This window comes from Durio zibethinus, chromosome 4 (genome assembly GCF_047325235.1).
Source record: "Durio zibethinus cultivar Kanyao isolate XHJ-2024 chromosome 4, ASM4732523v1, whole genome shotgun sequence".
In the NCBI taxonomy this organism is placed as follows: domain Eukaryota; kingdom Viridiplantae; phylum Streptophyta; class Magnoliopsida; order Malvales; family Malvaceae; genus Durio; species Durio zibethinus.
In genome coordinates, this window is record NC_143165.1 from 17,849,650 (window position 1) to 17,869,679 (window position 20,030).

Here is a 20,030-nt window from a genome sequence, read left to right on the forward strand (position 1 = left end):
AGACACTTACAGCCATGCGCTGCAAACACCTACTGCCACCCCTTATAGCCCATAGACCACCCACTGTCCTGAACGTATACCTGGCCCTATAACCAAGCTTCATCCCCTTCTAGGCACTTGAACATGTATACACAGACGTTTTGCTCTCCCGAAACACCAAGCTCCCATTCATACCCAGAAGCCAGCCTCTCTAGAGCTTGAACCCTTTACCCTCATCCCGTACCCAACCAATTAGAGCCCAAACTAGTTCAACCTTTCATAAGGCCCTGCACGTACCACCAGCATCCCACATCTAAAAACCCATACACAAATACCCAGCCACAACCAAAAAAAAAAAAACAAAAAATTCAACACAATCCTTCCCGTGGGGAGGAACCCAGCGCTAAGGAGGTACTTAAAAAAAATTAGTTTCGATTTATTTTAAAAAAAGAAGAAGACAAAAACTTTAAGCCTCGATCTACGCTGATTAGGGCTGTTTCTGGTTAAAAGAAAACCAAATCTGAAAAGAGGACATTGAAAGGAATCTTTTGGGACTTTTTGGTGTTTTTCGACCATCGAAGGTGGTTGACACGATGACTGACGCGACGGCACGATGCCGGATTCTGGTGAGGCCAAATAGAGTTTTTTTTTTTGCTCTGAAGATTTTTTTTTTTGAGAAAAGAGATGAAATGAACCAAAAAAAAGGTGACTTATATATAAAACCTAAGGAACAAAACGACGCCATTTAAAGGGGAAGGATTCGCGCGTACCCGTTACCCGACCCAATATCTGCGCAAATTGACCCGCCAACTAGGCTCAGCCAACCTTCAATCAGTCTAAACGAACCACTAATGAATCGGTTTGAACCGGTCTGAACCCCCTGCAAACAAAACCAATCAGACTGACCGTTGATCGGTCCGGTTCAAGTTAAATTTTTTTTTTAATTATTTTTTTATATCATTTTTAATATTATTATTATTGTTAGTTATGCATGCTTTAAAACTTTTAGAGTTTATTAAAATAAATACTTTTTGTTTTATAATAATAATTAAATAACAATAATAAAAATTTAAATGATTTTTAAAACTTTAATTCCTTTTAATGTTTTTTTTTTAATAATCCAAATATTAAATAAAAATTATAAAATATGTGTAATAATAAAAAAAACTTTTCCCTGCCTAAATGTTGGAGGGAATACAATCATGCTTCAAATAATGATAATTCCACTTAGATGTTAGGGAATTATTATTATAAAAAAATACTAAATAAATTAAAAATATTAGTAATAATAAATTTTCATTAAAAAAAATATTTCCTTTAATTATTTTTTTTAAAAATCATAAAAATCAAACTTACTCCGAAAGTCCACCTAGATGTTGAAGATTTTTAAAGATATTCGTGTTTTCTAATATCCCAAACCCTAAAATCTAAAATCTCAAACCTCAAAACCAAAACTCGAAAATCCAAAATCTCGAACCCTAAAATCCAAAACCTTAAAATTCAAATCCAAAAATCCCAAATTTGGTATGCAACTCCAAACCATGACTGAAAAAAATTGTTCAAACTCCAAACCCCCTAAAACACTAAACCTATACCCTTAACTATTTCAAAATTTCAAGGATACGTGTGAAAATCTCATATGAAATGATTTGTTTCTGAATGCTACCTAAATGATGGGGTATTTAGGAAACTTTATTTTATAAAGTTTTTTTTCACACAAATTCTTAATTCACATTAATAATGGGATTAATAAATAAAAAGTGTAATAGTAAATTGAGACCTTAAATATAAACAGTCGCACTTAAGTTCTGCCTAGATGTTGGAGAGTTGGGGTGGTCTCATTATATTTAGGAATCCATTTCAAGTTTGCATTTCATCATTATACATAGCACCTATTAGCTTAATTACATTTATTTGTTATTGTTTGCACTTATTTTGCATATTTGTTTGCTACCTGATTGTATCATCATTTATTTATTTTTATATACAAAATGTTTTTTAATTTACTTACTTTAAAAAATGTACAATTTTAAAATAAAACAAAAATAACATTCCGAAAGAAATAATTTTTGATACTCTACCTAGATGTTGGGGAGTCACCAACAATTATCTTCTTCAAAGGATGTTATTTTCATTTTCAAGGGATGTCGTGGTAAATATCAGTCAAAAGTATTATCTTTAAAGTTTTGCCTAGATGTTGGAGAATTTTAAAATAATTCTTTAACTTAGAGATTTCCTCGATACTCCTAAATAAAGAATTTTGATAAAATTAATTTTAAAAAAATAAAAGAGAATTTATATTATTAAATATTAAAACGAAACCATTTCATCAAACACTAAAAATAACGCATAATTAAATGGTACCAATTTATGGGCATTGTGGGGATGCTAATCCTTCCCCACACATAAATGACTCCCGAGCCTAACCTGATTTTTCGTAGATCAAAATTTATCTTTTTGATAAACTTTAAACCCGATTTTATAGTTTTATCAAAGGATAAAACTTTTGGGTGACCAATCACACCCTAAAAAAAGATTGGTGGCAATTCCTTTTATTTTTCTCGATTTTTTAAAATTTTTTACGTTTGGAAGTCCCAAAACCATTATGATAGCTTGGTGACTCTACTGAGGAATTTTGAGAATCAAGCCAAAATTTTAATTATGCGCTATTGAGAATGGTTGGATTTAATTGGTTTTATTTGATAGTTAATTTAATTCCTTTATTTCATTTTTCAAAAATTAATGAATAGAATAAATTGTATGTAAGTTATTATTTTATTTTGGTTTTATGTTATGATTTATTTATGTTATGTTGATTAATACATCACTTTGCACACATTTTGCATACTTATTCGTATGCATGAGCTCTAGACCCGAGCTTTCTTCTTTTTAGGAGGAAGTGAAGTAGCTACGCTCTCGTGAGGTGATAACTTTCGCATTTGCTAGTGAAACACTTCCACTTAGATTGAACCCTTTTCATTAGTAGCTTATAATGGGTGAGGATCGGAGAGCTTTACTAGTCTATAATAGACAAGGATGAGAGGAATAGTCTGGAAACTTTTAGAAACGTAAATTTTAACTCGGCATATAGTGAGTTATAAAGTTTAACATTAGAATAGAGCCATGCCATCCTTCTTTAGAAAATTACCTAAAATTAAGACACTATATATTATGTTCTATCATATACATGTTTGTTTATTTATTTACTTCTTTATTTATTTTTTTTATTTACATTATTGATTTATTTAATTCTTTTATTGCCTTCAATTTTGCTACATGCATTATATAGATATCACATTTCTTAAAAGGGTATTGTTTTCGACCAATCTTCAAGAAGAAAAATTTTTAAAAAACCTATAGGATGTCATCTGCGTGTAAGAGCTACTTAGAGGTTAAAAGCCAATCAAAAAGTATTCAGGAGAAAAAAAAAGATTGTTTAGTAGATGGTTATATCCCGTTACTACCACAGTTAGTGCACGTAGATCTCAATCAAAATGACACATAAGAATTGAAGGCTATCTGGAAACAATGAGGAATAAAAAGAAAAAAATATTTTTCTAAAAAATACAAGAATGTGGCACTACTTATGTCAATAAAGATTGATGAATAGCTGAGTCACAGTATAATTTTGGGATCCATCCTATCGATGCTTTGTGTTCAACTAAGAAGACTTGACCTTCACGATTAAAGAATATTTATCTTTACTCCAGATAGAGTCTACAAATCAAGATAAGATTTATTGGAAGGAGCAGAAGACTATTGGATATAGAAAAAAGTTAGCCAAGATCATACACGTAGGGGTTCGAAAGATAGATAAGCACAAGAAAGAAAAGAACAGGGTTGAGACTATTCCATCATCTTTTCTGCTTGAGTATATAAAAAAAATATATTGATACTGATCAAGGGTTAGATGTGTTTGCTTTGGTCATGTATGGATTGATGATATTCCCTAAGGTGTTAAGACATATAGACGTATCAGTGGTTGACTTTTTTGAGTAATTGGATAAATGTATAAATCTTTCACTGACTATTTCGACAGAGACTGTTAGATCACTTAATTTTTGTGAAGGAAGGGTGATGGGCGATTTATAGCGTGTGCTCAGTTGCTTTTTGTTTGGCTCAGAAATCATTTTTGGGGAAAAAAAAGATATTATTTTGGCCATTCTTTGTTCATTTCATTCCCATCAAGAAGTTTGTTGCCAATTAATGGAAAAGGGATTGGACAAAAGGTCAGTGGATGTCATTCTTTTAAAACTCACTAATGAGGATGTAACATGGAGGGCACCGTGGATGCTTTCTATAGCCATCTTGTATAGTTATGAAGATGAGTCATGGGTACCTTTGTTAAGAATATGGGGGCAGTGAGTTATGCACCTCTTATGGTTCAAAGATAATATGACTCACGGCAGTTCATTCCTATGACTCATAGACTCAATTCACTCGAGGTTAATTATGGGGCACCCAGTTATGTGAAAAAGGTTTGTGAAATCATCAAAGCATTTAAGCAAGTCAACCGAATGAGCTCAACTAGATTTACAGATAATGTTATAGAAAGTTACCTTGTACGAAGAATGAAATGGGTTAATGAAATTAGGCCTTTACCAGTCGATGTTTTAAAAAAGTTACCAATTCCTATTTCGGTACCGGTATTTTCAACTTTTGAGATTGTCCAACGAGAGTTTGAGATTGAAAGAAAAAAGTTAGAGAAAGAGAAGATGGCCATGACAGAACAAATTAACTAACTGAGACATGATTTGATGATAAAAGATGATGTAGTACAGAAGTTGACAATGGAACGAAAGGTATTAAAAGAAGATCTATAAAATTTGTATCAAGAAAATAAGAAATTAAGATCAGACAGTAGACCTTTGAAGGGATTTAATAAGGATATGAAAGAATTAAGAGATATGATAGAGTATTGGAAGAATAGAGCTCGAGACAACAAGGAAGCGATCTCTGCACTCACCAAAGAACAATATGAATGGAAAGAAAAACTTTCAGGAGCTTCTGAAAAGTTAGCGAGCTGCCAAAAAGAAAACAAAAAGCTAAAAGCCGAACTAAGGAATGAACAGAATAGGAACTCTAATTTGCAAAATGAGAAAAAAAGCTTTAGAGCAGGAATTAATGAGCTTGGAGCTTCAGTTGACAAGCAATCAAAGTCACATAGACAAGATTTTGGTTGAATGGTAAGAGAGAGAGGATTATTAGGCTCGCACTTGTAATATGGAAGTGGATGCTCAAGAAATATGGAGATCTAAAAGTTTAGGGAGACAACAATACATAGAACATTTAACCGTTCAAATTTACAAGGCTATTCGAAAAGTAAGCTACATGGTCGAAAAGGTGAAAGCACTAGAATGAGAAATTGTATCGACCCAACGCTACAGTCAAAGACTATTAAACTTTTTGTGTGAAGCTAGATAGCAATATGCTCAAATCAAATATTTTTATGGTTTTAATGCAAGGATGATTGAATGATGTATAAAGATTCCTATGGTTAATGAAAGTTTCTTTTTGTTTCGATTGATCTAAAATAATACCCACAATTTGCATATCATTCATTCCATACATGCATTTTAATAAAAGCAAATATAACTTTAATAAACAATGATATTATATCATGCGTTCTAATTCATGGTTAATAAACTAAGGTTCAAGGATAGCAAAGTCGAAGAATCTAAGTCAGACAATCTCGCATAGATATAATACTCATTCTCAAGCTCGAGTTATGGAAGAAGAGAACGCAACCAGATTTGAGAGAGTCGAAAGGGCACAAGAATAAATAAGAGAAAAAGTGATAGAGATACAACAAAATATCAAAGCCCAGATGGTTGAATTAAGACAATTACTGATTGGTTCATTGAAAGGTAAAGAAGTTGTTAGGGCATCAAGGATAGGGGAAGAAGTTAATACGTAAAAACCACTTTATCCTCTAGGATTCACTCCACCTCAAGCCTAAGCTCAAGCCTCTCATGGCATACATATACACCCACCAAGTGTGCAACCATACTCCTATGTCAATCATTTTGCTAGCCAACAATCAATCCACTTGAATACTAATGTGGGGCCTTTCTCGTTAATCCCACCATAGTACTAAATCTTGATGAACTAGTTGAACAAGAGAAGTCTTGTAAAATGTTGGAGCCCATTATAAACTCAGAAATATGAAACAAGTATGATTAACTTGAAGAGAGGCTCAAAGTAATGAAAGGTAACGATATCTACGGGGTCGTTAACGCTAATAAGTTGAACCTGGTACTTGATTTGGTTATCCTAACCAAATTTAAAACTCTAAACTTTGAGAAATATGATGGAATAAAATGTCCTTCTGTTCATATTACCATGTTCTGTCAAAAGATGATAGGTCATACCTAGAATGACAAACTCTTGATACACTATTTTCAAGATAGTTTAATGAATCAGTAGCAAAATGGTACGTACAGTTAGATCGAAGCAAAATTTATATGTGAAAAGACTTGGCCAAAACCTTTATTACTTAATATAAGCATGTCCTTGATACGGCCCTTGATAGGCTGTCATTACAAAATATGAAGAAAAAATCAACAAAAACCTTCAAAAAATATGCACATTAGTGGAGAGATACAGTAGCCCAGGTCCAACCACCACTAATTGAAAATGAGATAACTGTGCTATTTTTCAACACACTGAAAGCCCCATACTATGATAGGTTGGTGAGAAATGCCACTAAAAACTTCTCTGATATGGTAATCTCAGGAGAAATGATAGAGAGCACTATCAAAAGTGGTAAAATTGACGAGTCCAAAAAGAAAATAGCAAATTCAAAAAAGAAAAGAGCAGGAGACACATGTTGTCACTCGCAGAAATCCCTCACACCATCTTTTTGTCCCATATAATCCAAACCCTCCATACCCTTATCACTACCCTGCCACTAACCAAATTTCTCAACAATCATATGATTATTGAACACCCCAACAACCATCGCATAAACTGAGCTTTAGCCCTCAACCATCTAATTACACCCCCGTACCTCTAACCCAACCATTCACCCAACTAACCCATCAAAACAATAATCAAAGAAACCCACAAAATAATAATAATCGAAAAAGACCTCATTTTGATCCAATTCCCATGTCTTACACCAATTTATACCTTCAGTTGGTGAGAGGCCACCTCATCGTTCTTTTTTATGTGAAACCATTAAAGCTACCTTACCCGAGTTGGTATAACCTTAACGTTAAGTGCAATTATCACTATGACGTTACATGATACTCTACTAAAAATTGCATGGCATTTAAACATAAAGTGCAAGGTCTGATAAATGATGGGCTTTTAACTTTTGACACCAAATTCAAGCCAAGTGTCAGTGGAAACCCTTTGCTAGATCACACTAAAAGAAAAATTAATATAGTGGGTAAAGAAAAAGATGTGAAGATCAAAAGATGCGTGGATGAAGTAAAGACCCCTTTTGAACGAGTGTATGATTGGTTATGTGAGAAAGACATGATTCAACTGCTATTTTTGGATGAGAACGAAAGTTGTGAAGACTCTGACCAGTTTTGCAAATACCATAGAAGAACGATTGGACATTCGATCCAAGTTTGTGAAACCTTTAGATAAATATTATAGAGCTTGATAGATGAGGCTATCATTGAGTTTTATGATGAATATGATGAAAGTAGTGTGAATACAGTGGGTGGTGAGCACCCTGGTAGGTTTTTATTCTCAAACCTCTCATTGTCTACTATGATGAGAAATCAAAGCTCGCAGCTGAGAAAACCATTTCCTCTTTCAGGACACTAATGACTATTTATGTCCCCAGTCTATTTCTTTACCAAACTGATAAAGTAGTCCCATAGAGATATGATTATGATATTGTGATGCGAGGGATTGATGTGACTTTGAATGATCTAGGTATGAAAAATACTGCTAACATAATAGGAGTAAGAGGAATGACTCGAAGTGGTCGAATTTATACTTTTCATATGTCAAAAAAGGGCCAAAAAGGTGAAAGGTAAAATAAGAGAAAAAGACATAAGGAAAAGTCAAAATTCTCAGCCAATAGCAAACCTAAAAGTGTAGATCAACAAACTGGTGTCAAAGAAAGAAGCCTGTGAGTTTTTAAAGTGTGGTAGATCAGTCGAACAAACTAACAGCTCGTATTTCTTTATTATCATTATTGCTGAATTCAGAACCACACATGAATGCTTTGTTAAAAGTACTTAATCAGGCTTATGTCGAACATAATATTTCTGTTGCAAAGATAGATCACATGGTCGAAAATATTATAACCCTAAATTTTATCTCTTTTAATGATGATGAAAAACCTCCAGAAGGACGAGATAGTGTTAAGGCCTTACATATTACTGTAAAATATAAAACCCACACTATGGTCAAAGTTCTGATTGATAATGGATCTTCCATTAATGTCATACCTCTAATGATGTTGACAAAACTCCCGGTAGACTCTTCTCACATGTAAAATAGTCATATGATTGTAAAAGCATTTGATGGAGCACGAAGAGAGGTAATTGGTGATATAGAGATCCCATTACAGATTGGTCCTTATACCTTCAACATTTTATTTCAAGTAATAGACATAACTCCTGCATATAGTTATCTACTGGAAAAACTTTGGATTTACATGATCGAAGCTGTACCTTTATCTTTACATCAGAAGGTCAAATTTATTGTGAAAGGGAAACAAGTCTGTGTAGATGGTGATGATGATTTATTAGTGACAAAGACCTTAACCACTCCTTACATTGAGGTTACAGAAGAAGCAATTGAATGTTCATTCAGAGCTTTTAAAGTAGCAAATGCTACTTATGTCAGAGAGGGGTCAAAGATATCGATCTCTCAATTGTAAAAAACAATAAATATGGTGATCAAACAGACTGCTGGTAAAGGTTGGCAAGCCAGGAAATACTTAGGAAAAGTTTTATAAGGAATCGTAATAGTACCCTGCTTGGTGGAAAATAAATAAATATGGGGGTTAGGCTATAAGCTTACGGCTATTGATAAAAAAAACATAATACTGGAAAAGAAAGAAAAGAGAATGGCACGTCTCAAAGGGCAAGACTTGATTGATAAAAAAAAACATAATGCTGGAAAAGAAAGAAAGGAGAATGGCATGTCTCAAAGGGCAAGACTTGATTGATAAAAAAATGGTGTTCCCTTATTTGTATGAAACATTTTGTTCAGGCGGGCATGTCTGTCCTAGATCAACGAAGGTTGAACAGAGAGAATTAGTAATGAGATTGGAGGAAACTTTTCTCGATTTCAAATTGGAGCAGATGAATGAGTCATGCAAGATAAAGAGATCTTTTTTCCATTTTAGGTTAAAAAACCCAAGAATGATGTACCGTTTATGTTATCCTTAAACCTTTTAACTTAAAAATTCTAATTGCTTCTGCCCAAGTATGGGCTTATTTTCATTATCTTAATAAAATGATGGATGCAATGCATTTCACGTATACCATGTTCCCTATTTTTTATTTTTTATTCCTTTTTATTGCTATCCTCTTTGCCCTTGCCAAGATTAGTATATATTTCTTTATGATTATGCCCATTTTCAGGTTTTCCAATAATAAACATTATGGATGACCAATGCAATAACACTAGGTTTGATTTTGAAAATTTGATTCACATTAGCGAGCTTGATAATGATGTTGATTCAGAAGACTATGATTTGCCTCACGATATACTGAAATGGATGGAGAAAGAGGAAAAAATTATAGAATCCCATCGAGAATTGACTGACATGTTGAATTTGAGAGATGATGAAAATAAGAAAGAAGTAAGGATCGATACTTCATTATCACCAATTAAGAAATAAAAATTGGTGAATTTACTACAAGAATATGTGGATGTATTTGTATGATCATATCAAGATATGCCCAGACTTAGCATGGAGGTGGTTGAGTATAGATTGCCTTTAAAACTAGAGTGTCAACTAGTACAACAAAAGTTGAGACGTATGAAGCCAGAAATGTTACTAAAGATAAAAGAGGAAATAAAAAAGTAATTTGACGTTGATTTTTTGAAAGTAGCCAAGTACCCTGAATGGGTAGCCAATATAGTCCCAGTTCCTAAAAGAGATAGAAAAGTTAAAATATGTGTGGACTATCAAGATTTGAATAGAGCTAGCCTAAAAGATAATTTTTCATGCCCACTAGTGTTGGTATCGTCAATTACAAGAAGGCCGTTAATTTTATATCTAACGATTCAAGAAAAATCAATGGGATGTGTATTGGGGCAAAGAGATGAAACTGGTAAGAAAGAATATGACATTTACTATTTAAGTAAAAAGTTTATAAAGTATGAGGCCAAGTATCCCCAAATAAAAAAAATATGTTATGCCTTAGCTTGGACTACTTGTAGACTCAAGCAGTATATGCTTTATCATATGACTTGGCTGATATCAAAATTAAATCCCTTCAGGTATATTTTTGAGAAACCATCTCTATCAGACAGGATAACGAGATAGCAGGTTATGCTCTCGAAATATGATATTGTGTATGTGACACAAAAGTCCATAAAAGGGAGCGTAATAGTTGATTTTTTTATAAATCGAGCTATAGAAGATTACAAGCCTATGAAATTTGAGTTTTCAGATAAAGACTTGATGGCGATCTTGCAAGATGAAAATGAAGAGCCTGTAAGAAAAGTATGGAAGATGGTTTTGATAGGGCATCCAATATAATGAGGCATGGCATTGGGGTAGTGCTAATATCCCTAGAAGGGAATTATTACCCCTGTATTGCGATGTTAGATTTCAATTGCACAAATAATATTGCTGAATATGAAGCATGTGTCATGGGGTTACAGATGGCCATTGAAAAGAAATTGAAACACTAGAAGTATATGAAGATTTAGCTTTGATAATTTATCAACTAAAAGGTGAATGAGAGACCAGGGACCCAAAACTAGTGTTATATCAAATGCACATAATTAGTTTGATAAAACATTTTAAAGAGATCTAATTTCAGCATGTCCTTCAAGAAGAAAATCAAATTGCTGATACCTTAGCTATTTTGACAGCAATGTTCAAGTTAAATGATAGTATAGGAATCCAGCCCATTAGAGTATAAATGAAAGATTCACCAGCCCACTGTTCGAACGTGAAAGAAGAGGTAGATTGACAACCATGGTACTATGACATTATACAGTATATCAAGTGCCAAAACTATCCAGAATAGGCCTAAAAAAATGATAAAAGAATCATCCAAAGATTAACAGTAGGGTTTATGCTTGATAGAGAAATCTTGTATAAAAAGAGTTGAGACCAGATCTTGCTAAAGTGTGTAGATGCTGTCAAAGCAAGAAGGATACTTGAAGAAGTACACGAAAAAATTTACAGAACACATGCTAATGGGTATATGATGGCCAAATAGATTATGAGAGTAGGTTATTATTGGTCTACGATGAAAAATGATGGCATCAATTACGTTAAAAAGTACCATAAATGCTAAATTTATGCAGATAAAATTTATTTTCCTTCAGTCTCACTGCATATCATGGTGCCACCATGGCCCTTCTCTATGTGGGGAATGGATGTGATTGGACCCATAACCCCAAAAGCTTCAAATGGGCATCGTTTTATCTTTGTGATAATCGATTACTTTACCAAATTTGTAGAAACAACTTCATATGGTAGTATCACACGATCAGTAGTGTGCAGATTCATAAAAAGAGAAATAATATACTGGTATAGGCTCTCGAAAAGGATCATCTCAGATAATGCTAGCAACTTAAATAATAAAATGATGAAAGAATTATGTGCACAGTTCAAGATAAAGCATCATCATTCAGCACCATATCGTCCAAAAATGAATGGTGCAGTGGAAGCTACGAATAAGAACATTAAGAAAATATTAAGGAAAATGACTGATACATATAGAGACTGGCATGAAAAATTATCTTTTGCCCTACTTGCCTATAGAACATCAATTCGAACCTCTACGGGGGCCACCCCATTTTGCTAGTATATGAGATGGAAGTTATACTATCGATTGAAGTAGAAATCATTCTTTGAGAGTTTTGATAGAGGTAAAATTGAATAAAGTAAATAGAGTTCAAGATCGTTTCGAGCAACTGAATCTTATTGATAAGAAAAGGCTCTCGACACTCAACCATAGGCAAATGTACCAAAGAAAAATCATGAGAACACATGACAAGAAGATACAACCTCGATGTTTTAGTGAGGGTGAATTGGTTTTGAAAAGGATTTTGCCATATCAACATGACAATAGAAAAAAATGGACACCCAATTGGAAAGGTCCATATATGGTAAAAAAGGTATTCTCTAGCGGAGCTCTGATCCTTACAGAAATGGATGGTGATGAATTACCAAATCTTGTGAATTCAGACATTGTCAAGAAATATTTTACTTAAAAAAATAAAAAAAATGTAAAAAAAATAAAAAGAAAAAAAGAAAAAAAAAGAGATGATTCAGATTGAAAACTCAAAAAGGGCGATTTAAACTAAAAAGGGGTCATTTAAGCTGAAAACTTGAAAAGATGGCTTAAATGAAGAAAAAGCTAAGAAAAAATCCTTCAAAGAATGAAGGAGTGGCACCAAATGGGTGAAGTGTCACCAGAATTAAGAAAGATGACTTTTGGGGGCAAGTTTTCATTAGTCACAAATATAGGGCAAAGATTGGTTGTATGAAATTAGATGTGACAAGATCACAAATGTAACAAATTTTTGAAAAAAATCTAGTCTGAATAGGCTAAGGTCATTTAAATGTTCGTTATCTAGGGATTTGATATTTGATTCTTGAAATACTTTTGAGTTAACTATTCTTTGTGTCCCAAAATGATTATCTTTGTCTTTCTAAACTCAAAATACCCAATTACTGACCATGTTTCACACTCAACCTTGAACCTAAAATAATTGCATTTATCATTTAAAATTAAGATAATGATTTATAAAGTTCATAATAGACCAACACGTCGCTCGAAAAGAGAATGCAATATAAGGATGATAGAAATAATAATACAAGGTAAAAAAGAATGAAATGAAATTGATTGATCATTAGAAATAATAAAAAAAAAAAGTTAAAGAAAGAATTCAAAGAAGATTTTAGAGCAATTAAAAGCCAAATTGGCCCATCAAAAGATAAAGAGTTTTGGACAAAAATTGAAAGACTTAGAAGAAAGAGACTACTAGAAATGGCTTTTGAAGTTTGAAAGAATTGAACCAAAAGGTTGAATTAACTTGGATGAAAATGCATGATATAATTCATTGACTGCATCTTTATTTTTTTTATTCATCATAATCATTGCATACATCTCATACCTCTTGATAAGTTGCATAAAAGGTTCTTTATGAGACATCAAGAAGAATTAGCATTTTTTTAAAAAAATAAAATGATGGCCTTAAAGATGATATATTATCTCTAGCACGATTCTTAAAATCAAAACTGTCAATCTATAGAGTGAGCAATCCCCTATTTTTTAACTCACAGCTTAGTCTTGGTCACATTTATTCTCTGACTTGCGATTTAATCCCGATCTCTTTATTTTCTTAACTCGTGGTTCAGTCACAATCATCTTTATCCTCTTGACTCGTGGTTCAATCCCAGTCTTCATTATTTCTCTGGACTCACGGTTCAACCTCAATCCTCATTATTCCTTGACTAGTAGTTTAATCCTGATCATTATTATTTTCTTGACTCGTGGTTCAGTCCCGGTCGTTTTTATCCTTTTGACTCATAGTTCAATTCTGGTCTTATTACTCTTCGATTCGTAATTTAATCATGATCCTCATTATTTCTCTGACTAGGGGTTTAATCCAGTCTTTTTGTTTTCTTAACTCACGGTTTAATCCTGATCTTTTTGCTTCTAAGTTGCGATTTAATCCCGATCCTTATTATTTCTTTGAGTTATGATTTAATCTCGACTTTTTATTGTCTGACTTATAGTTCAATCCTGATCTCATTATCCACCGACTCATGATTTAGTCCCGGTCGTCTTAATTTTTTGACTCATGGTAATGAAAAAAATAACAAAAAATAACAAAAATAAAAACAAAGCAAAATTTTTAGCTTCGGACAAAATTGGCGTTTTTATCTTTGCCCTATTACTGCTTCTCAGTAATGTGCAAAGAGGGACAGTTGTAGACACTAAATTTGTTTAATTTTTAGTTAAGTCTCATTTTAAAGTTCGTCGCGTGTATTGAGTTTTCAGGCTCAGGCCTAATTTCATTTTGACTGGGCCTCACTCTCGATTTTGATTGAACTAGGTTTCGGGTCCAATCTGATTCAATCAAGCCTGAAGCCCAATCTCATTATTTAAGCCCAAAACATATTTTTATTTTATTATTTTTATAATATTTATTAATTAAACAAAAAATATAATAAAAATTAAATAAAAAAAGAGAAAAAAACAGAAAGCGACGGTGCTACAAGCCCCATCCAGTCAGCCACCCTAGTCCCATTAGACCAGTCCCATCAAACCAGCCGCACTTGTGACCTAACCATCCAACCAACCACCCCAATCCCATCAGACCATCCACACTTATGACCTAACCAGACCAACCACCAGACCAGCCACCCCCTATAGCCTTTAAACCGTTCACTATCCCAAACGTATACATAGCCCTATAAAGAAACTAGCTTTCTCTCTTTCCAGGCGCTCAAACACATATACACAGACACCTTGCTTTTTTGAAACACCAAGCTCCTATTCATACCTAGAAGCCAGCCTCTCTAGAGCCTGAGCCTTTTACCCTGATCCCGTACCCAACTAACTAGAGCCTAAACCAATTCAACCTTCCACAAACCTCTGCACGTACCACCAGCATCTCACATCCAAAAACCTATACACAAATACCCAGCCACAACAAAAAAAGAAAAAAAAAACAAAAAAATTCAACACAATCCTCCTTGTGGGGAGGAACCTAACGCTAATGAGGTACATAAAAAAAATTAATTTCGGTTTATTTAAAAAAATAAGACAGAAACTTTAAGCCTTGATCTACATCGATCGAGGCTGTTTCTGGTTAAAAGAAAACCAGATCTAGAAAGAGGATGTTGAAAGGAATCTTTTGAGACTTTTTGGTGTTTTTTGACCACCTGCGACGATCGACAATGTGGCTGATGAGACGGCACAAAGTCGGATTTTGACGAGGCCAGAAAGAGTTTTTTTTTGCTGTGAAGATTTTTTGTTGAGAAAAAAGATGAAATGAACAAAAAAAAAGGTGACTTTTATATAAAACCCAAGGAACAAAACGACGCCGTTTAGAGGGGCAGGATCCGCGCGTGCCCGTTACCCGACCTGAGATCCGCGCAAAGTAACCGAGTAACCCACCTCAGCCAACCTTTAGTCGGTCTAGATGAACCGCCAATGAACCAGTCTAAACCTCCTGCAAATAGAACCGACCAGACTGATCATTGACTGGATCGTTGATCGATCTGGTTCAAGTAAAAAATTTTTTTTTAATTATTTTTATTTTTATATATTATTTATATCATTTTTAACATTATTATTATTGTTATTTATGCATGCTTTAAAACTTTTAGAGTTTATTAAAATAAATACTTTTTGTTTTATAATAATAATTGATAATAATAATAATTAAATAACAATAATAAAAATTAAAATGATTTTTAAAACTTTTAATTCCTTTTAATGTTTTTCTAATAATCCAAATATTAAATAAAAATTATAAAATATGTATAATAATAAAAAAAAACTTTTTCCTGTCTAAATATTGGAGGGAATACAATCATGCTTCAAATAATGATAATTTCACCTAGATGTTGGGGAATTATTATTATAAAAAAAATACTAAATAAATTAAAAATATTAGTAATAATAAATTTTCATTAAAAGAAAAATTTTTTTAATTATTTTTTTAAAAAATTATAAAAATTGACTTACTCCGAAAGTCTGCCTAGATGTTGAAAATTTTTAGAGATGTTCATGTTTTTCAAAATTTCAAACCCTAAAATCTAAAATGTAAAACGCCAAAACCGAAACTCCAAAATCCAAAATCCCGAACCCTAAAATTCAAAACCTTAAAATTCAAATCCAAAAATCTCAAATTTGGCACACAACTCCGAACCATCACCGAAACAAAATCGTTCAAACTCCAAACCCCCTAAAACACTAAACCTATACCCTTAATTATTCCAAAACTTCAAGAATATGTGCAAAAATCTCATATGAAATGATTTGTTCCTGAATGCTGCCTAAATGATAGGGTATTTAGGAAACTTTATTTCATAAAGTTTTTTTCACACAAATTCTTAATTCGCGTTAATAATGGGATTAATAAGTAAAAAGTATAATAGTAACTTGAGATCTTAACTATAAACAGTCGTACCTAAGTTCTGCCTAGATGTTGGAGAGTTGGGGTGGTCTCATTATATTTAAGAATCCAATTTCAAGTTTGCATTTCATCGTTATGCATAGCGCCTATTAGCTTAATTGCATTTATTTGTTATTGTTTGCACTCATTTTGCATATTTGTTTGCTACCTAATAGTATCATCATTTTTTTTTATATACAAAATGTTTTTTTAATTTACTTACTTTTTAAAATGTACAATTTTAAAACAAAACAAAAATAACATTTCGAAAGAAATAATGGAGAGTCACCAACAATTATCTTCTGTAAAGGATGTTATTTTCATTTTCAAGGGATGCCGTGGTAAATATCAGTCAAAAGTATTATCTTTAAAGTTCTGCCTAGATGTTGGAGAATTTTAAAATAATTCTTTAACTTAAAATTTTTTTCAATACTTCTAAATAAAGAATTTTGATAAAATTAATTTTAAAAAAATAAAAAAGAATTTATATTATTAAATATCAAAATGAAACCATTTCATCCAACACTGAAAATAGTGCATAATTAAATGGTACCAATATATGGATGTTGTGAGGGTGCTAATTATTCCCCACACGTAACCAACTCTCGAGCCTAATATGATTTTTTGAAACTAAAATTTATCTTTTCGATAAACTTTAAACCCAATTTTATAGTTTTATTAAAAGAATAAACTTTTGGGTGGCCAATCACACCCTAAAAAAAGATTTATGATGACTCATTTTATTTTTCTTAATTTTTTAAAATTCTCTACGTTTGGCGATCCCAAAATTGTTACGACAATTCTCTAGAGGCTTGGAATCTTTTTTGTCCATTTTTGAAATATTACAATAGTTTTATATTCTTTTTGGCCTAAAATTGAACAAAAGTAAATGTGATATATTTTATTCTAGTATAAATCAGCAAGATATTGGTCGTATCTGGTCCATCATAGGTTTTCGCATTGAAAATTTGGCAATTGTCATAATGTCTAGGTTTAGGAACTCGACCACTTAGATGAAATTTTCAATAAAAATCTCAAAACATAAGGAATCACCATCAATCTTTTTGTTAGGTGTGATTGGTTACATAAAAAGTTTAACTTTTTAATAAAACCCTAAACTAGTTAAGATTTATCAAAAGATAATTTTGGTTTTTGAAATAGAAATGGGTTCATTAGATTATGCGTAGGGTAGGATTAGTACCCCCACAATATTTTTTAAAAAAGATATCAATTAATCATGTTATCCTTAAATTTTGATAAAAATGGTCTTAGCTTCTATATTTAAAATTAATTCTTTAATTTTCACTTCTTTCCATAAGATCTCATTTTTTATTTTCTTGAAAATGTAAATTATTTTATTTTGGATTAAAATAGATACCTTTGGTATCAAAACATATTCTAAACTCCCTAATATCTAGGTGAAAATTCAAAAACATTTCTTTACTTTAGGATTTCCATGACAATCCATCAAAACAAAGATAATATTCACTATAAGAAATTAGGTTTTTTGTGGCATTTTTAACCATGCTTCACTTAAAACATTGTGACTTACCGTGAAACAAAAATGTTAATGACGTTTTTAGGGTAAATGCCACTATATGAGGTAATGTGGCTTTTCATTAACAAAGGTTGCTATTTTACATACTTTAGTAGCGTTTATAAATATAAACCCTGCTATAAATTATATTTTAGCAACGTTTACTATCAAAGGCTACTAATTTTTCCCTAAAATTAAACTCTATGCCTCCATTCTCTGTTTTGCATTTTTTTTTTCTTTCTTATCTCATTTTCTTGTTCTCTATTTTGTTTTCATTTCTTTTTAAATTCCTTGCTTTTCTTTAGCCCATTTTTTAATTCCTTTCATCCCCTTATTTACTTTTTACTTTCCTTTCCTTCATTCTATTCCCTTTCTAAATACCCATTACCCAAATGCCAAAAACCTATTATGACCTAACCTATTTTTTAATCCTTCCCACTTAGCCAACTCAGCAACCTTGACCACCTCATTAAGGAAGTTAGTGTGCATTCCTTATTTGCTAAAAATCATTATAAGGTTTCACGATTAAGCTTTTAATAGTATAAGCCTTATTATTAATTGAATAATTTAGGGTTAATGATGAATGTAAAAGATATCTTAAGGACTTTTCATTATGAGTTCTTGGGGTAATGCTTTTTATAAGTGGGTTTAATTTATTTGCTTGATATGTTAAGCAAGAAATGTTTATCTTTTTTTAGGGATAAAAAATCGTTTGGGTTTTCTTATGCTATAGAGTTATGGAGTTAAGGAATTCAACATTATTGCTTGTCTTTTTATGGAAAAATTAGGTTTTAAGGTATCTATCTGCCATATTGTTCATGTTGTTGATCTATTATCCTATGTGTAAATTACTAGATAAAATGAAGTTGGTCAGTTTAGACATCAATTGATGTTGAAACCTATAAAATAATTTTTTAAAAGAAGTATTCAGTAAGTCTACTACTAGTTAGGAAACTATTTATTTGTATTCTTATTAAATGGGATTTTTTTAAAAATTAAAAGCAGTAAGAGGGTGATGCCATGGCTAGTTATTATTACAAATGGATAAAGCTACCACTTTAAGTTTTTAATGCTGTTACTACTTGAAAAAAAAAATAAAAAGATGATGTTGCTTTGTTTGCCATGTTGGGGTTGTTTGTCTGATTATGTTTTTCTTTTTCTTTTGATTGAATTTTAATCTATTCAAATGTTTTAAGTGGCCAAGGTGATTGCATGTACAAATTGATGTATTAGAATTTTGAGTGAAAAAAATTTGTGTGAACAAGAGCAATTCACATTTTCCATGGCTACTATGGTATTACTTTATATACTAGGTGTGGTTTTAAGGTGAATTATTGTTTCTGTTTGGTTTTTAAGAAAAGAAAAAGTAAAAAATTTTGGATAAACATGCGATTTCTTTTATGTAATATGGCTAAGTACTCTTTAGTGTGGTTGCTTTAAAAGTGAGAATATTTAAGTGAGTAGAAAATTTTTGGTTCATTCTTTTTGAATGTTGCATGTGGTACTTAACTTTCTAGTTGGTTACTAAGAAAACATTAGAAAACAAAAATCTGTCCCTGAAGTTAGGATCTTTAAAACAAGTAAGTATCCACACTATGTTCATCTTAGCACGGTAAGCTAATGAAAATAAATTGTTCAATAGCATAATTCTAAGCTCTCTCTTGTTATGATTGATCTTTATATATAAATAAAAAAAATTAAAATGATATACTTTTATTATGTTATGTCATGAGAAATTAGACTAAGTTGATTTTGATGTGCAAGTATGATATGCTTCTCACTCAACAATTTCTTAATTTTGGTGAAGTTGTAAGTATCTAAATCATATCAATGATACAAACTTTCAATGTGCTTTTTGGATGCTAATTATTACTAGCAAGAGTGAATATGCTTTTTGGACGTTGTTTCTTAGTTTGAATTGCATAACGCATTTATAATGTCTAATGTAAATGGATTAATTGGCAACTATAGGAGAAAAAAAAGAAAGGCTCAATGGTATACATTCTTTCTTATTAGTACTTTTTTAAAAGATAAATATACTATAATATTGCCCAAGTTTTGGTCTTATGCTTGGATTATGTATTATCAATAATCATCATGATTTCCTTTAAGATTTTATGCAAAACAATCCAATAGTATGCTTATAAATAAAATTATGGAAACCCACAATATTGTTTCAAAAGTTTGATGTTTAACCAATTTTGTAAATTATTTATAG